Source organism: Ambystoma mexicanum, chromosome 14 (assembly GCF_040938575.1).
Source record: "Ambystoma mexicanum isolate Mex_15411 chromosome 14, UKY_AmexF1_1, whole genome shotgun sequence".
Lineage (NCBI taxonomy): Eukaryota > Metazoa > Chordata > Amphibia > Caudata > Ambystomatidae > Ambystoma > Ambystoma mexicanum.
In genome coordinates, this window is record NC_090940.1 from 491,503,903 (window position 1) to 491,513,177 (window position 9,275).

Genomic DNA, 9,275 nt, shown 5'->3' on the forward strand with positions numbered 1-9,275 from the left:
AACCGGTTGCGGAGTGCACAATCCTGGTGTGGAAGAGACTGGGCAACTGCTGTTCAAGTTTGAAGAATATAGGTTCACCCCGAGCAGAGATATCCATGCTGGAAAAAGCGTGGTGGCTTGTGAACCATTTCACCAGGCCCATCGAGTCGAGTGCACCAGGAAACAAACCCGCGTAAAGTGGTACCATGAAGGGCCGCCTCTGTCCTATATACGAAAGTTGGATACAGCACTGTTCCAGAGACTGTCGGTACCCCCAAGGTCCTTTGGGCGTACATGGATGAAACTGGATAGCCACAGCTATGGGTCTTATGTGGCAAGTTGGAGGTGGTGATGGCCCATCATTAGCCTCCGGGGGGAGACTCAGCGCAACCCTGACCGCAGTGATAGCAATGGGGCCTTGCTAATACTAACTTAGGGGCGCTCACCCCCCCCCCCCCCCCCTCCCTCTTACAGCTAGCAGCGGATTGTGCCTGACGGCTGGCCAGACTAGCGAGCTGCAAATGTGAAGTGGAGCAATCGTACATGAGATTGGTACCTTTGACCTGTTTGGCACTTTTGGAGGTACTTGAAACAAGTGCTTCAAGCTGGGAGCCCATACTGCGGCCTCAAGCCTGTGGAAGCCATCCGGGGGTGCTGGAGACTAGGAGGTGAGTGCAGCATGCAGCCAGCAAAAGCCAGCTGGCCTCCTCTGCCTCACACACACAGAAGTGCAAGTGCTACAGGCCACAACATATGAAACCTAAGTCCTTACACCAAACGTTGGACCATTTTAGACAGACTATTGCTGATTACCATTGCCAGGCACACCATGGTCACATAGGCCTAGAAATGGGAGATATAGGGCACTGTGTGGTGTGTAACCCACCCCATCCACATTACATTTGTGTTGCGCCTGGTAATGTAACAGATAGACTCCTTGACTTGGGACTGAGGCAGGCAGGGTATCACCCTCATGTTTTTATTTTAGGTTTCTGCCATGATGCAGAGAGGCAGCGGAAACAAGAAACAAAGCAAAATTGAAGCCTTTGCGCACCACACTCAAATCCTGGGTGGAACCTGACCCTGAAACTAATAAAGCGTCGTGACCAAGTGGACCTGATCCCCCAGACCTTAGACAAATTCTGGAAAGTATGCAAACATGATTCACATCCATACACGATAAATTGGACCGCGTAGCATCCAACATCAACACCCTGAAGACCAAAATGGAGCGAGTAAGCACCAGGGTGACAGAAATGGAAGCTGAGGATGATCTTCAAGTACTCAAAACACAAATGACCACAATTTCTAAAGCCCTGAAGCGGGCCCTACAAAAATGTGACGATCTGAAATCCAGCTCTAGGTAGAATAATATCCGTATTGTGGGTCTACCGGAAACAATTTGGTCAGGGGCCCATGGAATTGAAACCCTACTCAAAGAGTTAATGGGAAATCTGACTCTTTCAAACTCATTTGTAGTAGAACATGCACATAGGTCTCCAATGACAAGGCCGAAACCTGGAGAACCTCCCAAATCAGTCATTGCGCGTCTTCTAAATTATAGACACCGCGATACTATTCTATGGGTTTCAAGGGAGAAAGGATTGCTGCGCTTTGAGCACAGCTGTCTAGCTAGAACAACAGTTTTTCATAGGGGTAAAAAAGCTATTGAGAGAAAGATCAATACATTATTCAATGCTATTCCTGGTACGGTTGAGATTTTAAAATGAGGGCAGAGTCTACTTTTTCACACTGTCCGAGGAAGCAGATGCCTTCATCAAGGCTAGCATCCAATCCTCTGCTGAGACAACCAATGGCCTCCAATAGATGGTCCACGTTGCATGAGGATCCCCAAGACATGAATTGTTTATTAATTTTTCAAGGCAGATACTGGTCAGATTGTTGCATCACCCTGGTTAACTAAACTCAATCTGTTCACGGTATTGAGCCCCATCATTTAACCAGGGTATTGTCATGGGCAAATGTTATACAGATATACTTTCTTATCCTGGATGGTGTTGGCTATTGCTTGCAATGGAGGTGGGTAGTGGTGAGGTAGTGATCCCCTTATGCAAGGTTGCCAAGTTTGGGGGGAAATTTGTGTTGGGATTTCCATTCAGTTCTGGGGGAGAGTAGTTGTCACCTTATTTTGGGGAGTGATGATGCTGGGGTGGGTTGTAGCTATGTTTGGGGAAAGTTATTTTGAAAGGTTGTCCTGGCAGATGCAACACATTAAGTACTGGAGCCTACTTCAAGGCGTATGGTCAAGGTGGCCATGATCTATGTCCGACTCCTGTGTCCAGGTAAATGTTGGTCATTCAAATACTGAGCTGGAATATCCAGGGACTAGGTAATCTCTCAAAATCTAGGAAAATGTCTGCTTATAATAATGGGGGAACTGCATGCTGAATGGAAGAACATCCACGGATCCCCCCGGCCAATACAGGTGGTGAAATAAGAATAAAGTAGCCACATTAGATTATGTGCCAATGTAAGTTTGATAACTGAAGTTAAATGTCTAAATGTAAAATCAAATGAATATAATGACCATTCTGTTACAGGCTGGGGGACATATGATTTGGAAGAACAAATTGGGGACCTTAATATCAATCATGCTGGGAATAGGATCAGTTGGACTAGTAAGAATTTAGAAAAAGCTCACAATCTAGCCAATAGTATGAGAAAAGAAAAGACAGAACATCTCTCAGGATTAACTGTGGATGGAATGGAAGCATGGCTAAACCAAACTATCAGAGAAATAGCTATACAAAAATGGTTCTACAAAATATTGGAAAATCCTAATTCTCGCTATGGGTTCGAAAGGGAAGTTAGAGATAAAAAGAGAGACATGCACAAGGCCATCCAAGACGGATAGCTCCATGAACCTATATATCATTAAAAACAAATACAGACGACTGGTGAAGTGGTGGCATCACTCTTTCAAAAATGTAAAGTGGCAGAAATGAGTGTCTGTACTTGATACTTGGAATTATAAGAATATCTGGAAAGTGCTGGGTAGATACACATCAACAAAAGAGCAACTTGTAAAATCTATCAGAGGACAGCAATGGACGGAATTTATAAGGCAGAATTTTGCATGTAAAAAATATCTAAATCATAATGATGGCATAGTGAAGGAGGCCTTGAACATGTACATGGACAGAGAAGGGATACTGAGAAAAATAGCTAAACTCAAAAGCTCTTGTTCTCCAGGTCCAAACAGACTAGCTAATATAGTACTAACGAACGATCCCGAAATATGGACAACAGTGCTTTAGAGACTATTTTGTAAGGTATATAGGGAAGGAAAAGTTCCAGAGTCATGGAGAACATCCTTACTAGTACCCGTTTATAAGAAAGGCAAGCGATCTGACCATGCTTATTTTAGACTACTGTCTATGCTTGATATCACAGGAAAAAATCTTTACCTCTTTCCTATTGGATGAATTGCAAAATTGGGTAGAATCTGTGAAGGTGTTGGGCATGTTTCAAAATGGATTTAGGCAAGGCTTGCGGGTGGCACACAATCTGAGGCTGGTAGATAGACTAAAACTGTGAGCAAACAAAAAGGGAAATACTGGTCTCTATGCTGTACTGGTTGACTTTCGAGCAGCTTTCGATATGGTAGATGTGGGGAAATTATGGATAAAATTACAATAGCTTGGTTGTACAGATAGTCTGCTGAGAGCAATTCAGATGCTGCATGAACAAAGCAGTGTCCAAGTGAGATTGGACAGAGGGGGGCCATCACATCAACGATCAGCACTAGCAGGGGCGCAAAGCAGGCTTATGTGCTGGCTCCTCTGCTGTTTAAAATCTATCTAGCCGATCTGCCAGAGACCCTAAACACGGCCGCAAACTGTCCACCAAGAGTAAATGGTACTAAAGTTACTTGTTTGTCATGCCCGTAGGATTTGATGATTTTTAAGTGTACATTTTCTGGTATAAAAAGGTCAATGATAGATATACAGAAAACAATGGTTCGATCACCAACTTAGAGAAAACTAAGATGATACATTATAATATCAGAAAAGTTAATACGTTTAAAATTGACATTGCTGAGAACAACATAGATGATGTGAGTAGTTTTGAATATCCTCCTGGGGGTGGGTTGAAATTACATTGAAGAGAGACTATGCTGAACATATCGCTACTAAGCATAGGAAAGCTATGATATTCACTTCCACGATAACCACGTTTGCAGGAGATACATCCAGTTTCAGTCTGGCGAGTGTACTTCTGTTGTACAAACAGTGTTTTTGTCCTGTGATAATACACAGACTGGAGGCCCTGGCTATGAAAGATCTGACTTGTGCACGGAAAGTGTTGATTCGGTGCTGCCAAGGGGGGCATACCTGCTGTGGGAATGATGAGAGCAGGACAGGGCACTCCTGGGGGGGCAGGATATCATTGGCAGCAGTCATAAAGGTGTCTAAGGCACACGTACAGCTCGAGAAGTCCGGGGACAAGAGGTGCTCAAGGGGGGACATGACTGGGCTTTGGGAGTGTGAGGTCTGAGAACGTGATACCAAGGGGAAACTACCTAGCCAAAGGTAAGTAAATAACCTGGGGTTAACACTGACGGGCCCTGCATGGCAGACAAACATAAAGATTGCATGAGCAGTCTACAGTGATGGGGTGCGGGAGGACCAATGGCAGCTAACTGTTCCCAGGAGACAGTAGTCACTGGGAATATGAACCAGCAGATACATACAAGGTCGGTGAGAAAGGCTCTTGGGCGCTCACTGGGACCGCGGAAAAAATTAAACACATAAAAACATGTTCTCGGAGGCACAGCCACAGTGTGGTCAGGTGTTTCAAATTTCCACTTGGCAGATGGGCCTCGGAAGAAGGCTGTGGGACGAGGGGTTGAAATGGGAAGCAGCCAATCGAAAGGTGGTTTTGGTGTCCATAAAAGGTAACAAGGATAATGTGCTCTTACTGATGTCCTCGAGGCACCTTATTGGTCGGATGCTGTGTGAATGTCTCCCTTCCTACAAGCTTAGGAAGTCTTGTGTTTTTCTATATGTTCTGAACAATGGCAGAATAACAAAGTCCTAGAGGTCAGCACGATTGCCTAGCACAAATAAAGAAACAAGCAATTTTCAGGGCAGAGTGGGAAGAAATATGGCACCAGAGGGTAGGCGATGGACAGAAGGGGTAAAAATGTTTGCTCCAATCATTGTTGATTAACATGTGTTTAGCTATAGGGGACTGAGATAGTCCCGCCAATCAGCCTCATAGGCTGTCTAATATGTTGCATCATTATTCGCAACTGTTCCCCACTATGCAAATAACTTCTAGACCGCAGTGAGCGTTGTTGTCAGCTCATATCAACCAGTTCTGTTCCAATGTGCTGTTTTATTTGGGCTTACCCAGCTGTAATAAACACTGTTACTCCTTGCGTGGTGTGCGCTCATTTTTGGATTAGCTTTGATGTACTATTTACTACATGCTCATTGAGGACCCCAGGTACATTTTAGAGGCCCCAGCGAGATCCTTCGTTCCCTGACTGAGGGCATTGTGGCCGCCCTCTGGGGGGGGCGCCAATCCGGTGACCGCAGATCAGTTCTACGCACACCGCCTAGGAGGTTTTGCAGACATTGAGTTTGCTCAGGAGGTGGGGCGAGCCAGCACGGAAGTCTTGGTGCCAAGAGGGCTTGAGGATCTCTAGGACACGTGAGTGTATCTGTGCATGAATGCGCTGTGCCTTGGATGCATGTGCATGAGGGAAAAGGGTGTTTTTTGGTGGTGTCTGGGTTGCATTTTCAAGGAGCGAGGACGATCGGCCGTAGTAGTAGTAGATTTTAGTATACTCCACCCCACAGGGAGCGAATGTGTGGCAGGTACATCTTTGTTAGAGCAGAAAAGTGGGTAAAAAGTGGCAGACCCTGTTAGATGAAAGTTGTGCATAGTGTAGGTGATGTTTTTATTTCATTTGTTGAAGGAAGAGCGCTACGAAGTGGTATATGTCAGCGAGTATATGATTATTGGTTGTTGGTGTTTAGGGTTTGTTTTTTCTTTTGCGGCTCTCACTGAGGTCCAATGGTTGGCGCCTATGGTACCGGATGTACAAAATTGCGCTTTGCATTTTAGCGATGGGCGAGGAAGAGCATGGGTTGGTGTCTGCCTATTCTAACATAGATAAAGGTGGGCCAATGGATTGGGCTGGAGGTGTATTAACACAGAGTCTGTGGACAGAGAGGGCCAGAGTGCATGGTGGATGTGCTTGTGCAGGCCTGTGGAGAGGGCCAGAGATTGTAAATAGAGTGTAAGGAGGAGGAGAGATAAGTATATATGTGTGAGAGGTGAATGAGAGTGAGGGTGTGAACGGGAAAAAGAGAAAAAAGGAAGACAAGGGTGAATAGAAAAAGGGCAAGGGGACATAGGGGACACTAAAGGTTATAGAGGATAGAGGACAGAATAATGGCTTTTCGGGATAGGCCCCCTCAATCACATGTGTGAAATGTTGCCCCAATAGCATGATAAAATACTAAAATATAATTTTCAATGAGTTAAGGACACTTTGGGACAGTGTTTCCATGCATGACCAGGGACATGGAAGGGAACATTTTTTTTTTGTATTTTGTATTTATTTGGCATTTATTGAGCGCTTCACTCCAAAGTGCTATACATAAATAATGACAGTACAATAAAATGAAGATTGAATCAGTTACAAAACATTTTTTTAAAGTATTAGGGTGAAGAAGATACTTCCTTCGAGACATATGGAAAGAAGGGAAGGAAGTAGTAGAGCAGAGAGGGAACATTCCAGTGATAAGGAGCAAGAAAAGAAAATGTACAGAATAGGGATTGAGCAAGGAGTGTGAGGGACAGATAGTAGGAACTGGGATTGCGAATGAAGGGACCGAGTGGGGATGTAGGAGGAGACCAAAGATGACAAATAATTGGGAGCAAGACCGTAGAGGGACTTAGAAACAATACAAAGAAAATAAAATTTGAGGGCAAAAGAAAAAGACAGCCAGCCAAGTGAAGAGAGAGATATTGAAAGATGAAATCACGAGAAGATAGAAGTTTGCCCTCTCTACCCATATCCTTCACACAACCCATCTTAGGCTCGACCAGGACTTTAAGATTATCCACACGCACTCACCACCACCGCACAATTAGCATCAGTTAACCTCTCTCACGCTCACCTGTTACACAACCCATTTCGGGTACCGGTAGGTTATCTAAACTATCCTCACGTACCAGGTATGTACACTATCGCATTACCATCCCCAAGCTATCTCACCCTTCACACTCACAGTGGGTACATACCATCCCTCATTCCAAGAACCAAACCTTGGTAACTCCCATCCTACAACACGGCACGTTCTAAAGTCCAATCACTCAACTGCAGAGAACTTCTGGATTCCAGGCTACAGCTCTCTCACCGATTATGCCAGAACCCTCTCCTGTGCTCAAAGGCGCCCTCCTCAATGTGCGATCCCTAGAAGTCCATGCCAATCAGATAAAGGAACTCATCACAGACCGAAACCTGGCTACATAAAGCTTCAGGTTCCCTCTTAGCATTAGCCATCCCTCCTGATTTTAACATATTCAGGGCAGACAGGTTAAACTCCATAGAAGGAGGTGTCGCTATCATTGCCAAAGCCAGTCTTCAGTTAAGAGTTGCCCGCTAGATGTACTGGCAGGCTATGTACTACTTCTCCTCAAACTCACAACAGACCCTAATATGACAACCAATATTCTCATCATCTACAGAGCACCTAGCTATACTAACCATCCAGAATCTGACATCCCACTCATCATTATGCCCAACCTCAAGCCTTACACAAAATTCATCATACTAGGTGATATTAATCTAGGTTTTAATGATATACAAGACCCTAAAGCTACTGCCCTTCTCTCAGCCATCATGGACATGAACTTCACCCAATTAGTTAACTCCCCCATCCCAGAGGGAGAATTCTAGATTGGATACTAAACTTAAATGTCAACCTCGCGATTAGTTCAATCTCAGTAATGAACTGGACCAACCACCACCTCATCTCTTTTAACTTGATGACTAATAAAAAACTCGCTCCCTCCCCCCACCATACTTGATCCTATTGAAACTAGAAATACCCGCAATCTCAGAGCCGACAGCATCACCCCTTTCCTGATGGAGGCCCTTTCAACCCACACCCCCACCAACTCCAACCCAAACTGCCTTGCGGCCACCTATCACAAGTGTTTTAAAAATTTGATTAACACCTTAGCCCCAATCATAACCAAAACTCCACGCTTGGATGAGCATTCAAACTTTTGGTTTAATGAGGAATTGGTGAGACTCCGGTGAAATAAGAGATCGCTGGAACATATCCACAGAAAGTCCATTACGGTTGACTCAGCTAAATCTTATGAAGAAGCCAACAAACTCTATAAATTGACGCTCATAGCTCATAAAGCCAATGCCTTGAACACCTGGATAAACAATGCTAGATCAAACTCTAAAGAACTTTTTACCATTCTCAGAGAAATGAAAAACCCCATCCCACAGACTACCACTATCAACTCCAGTAAAGCCTGGTGTACTACCATACAGAATGTTCTTGCAACAAAAATAAGCATGCTACAAGATAATATTTGAGACAGTAAAAAACTCTTGTCCAGCAAAGTACTTACTCCTCCCCCAATTGTGAATAGAGAAAATGTAGATGTTCAATTTAAATTCTCCCAAGTCAGCCAAGACCATCTAATTGCAAAGGCGACTGCTTCCCTGCCCACTTTGTTAAACTATGCGCACCCACGGTAGCTCCTACCATCATAAAATTTGTTAACGCATCCTTCAATACCAATGTTGTCCCTGCCAGCAGTAAAGAAGCTTGGGTTACCCCCTCATCTAAAAACTTTGTTGGACTCTACGGTACCCACACTCTACCGTCCAATAACAACATTGACTTTTTTGCAAAAAATTATAGATAAAATAGCTTATTCCCAAATACAAAACCATCTTGAACAAAACCAACTGCTTGGCACCAGACAATCTGGTTTCCAGCCAAATAATAGTACCGAAACTGCATTATTGGACTTTAAAATCCAGATGGACTCAATAAGAGACTCTGGTAATATCTGTATCCTACTCCTCTTAGATTTGTCTGCCGCTTTTGATCTGATGGATCATGACAAACTATGCATCACATTGTCAGAAAACGTCCAATTCTCGAATGAAGCAACTCTGTGGGTTAAATCCTTCCTCGCAGAACGCACCTCAAGGGTAAGCATAGGAAAGGAATCAGCTGATCCTATTTCAGGGTTCATAGTCATTGCATCGACTGCCAAACCGTCTA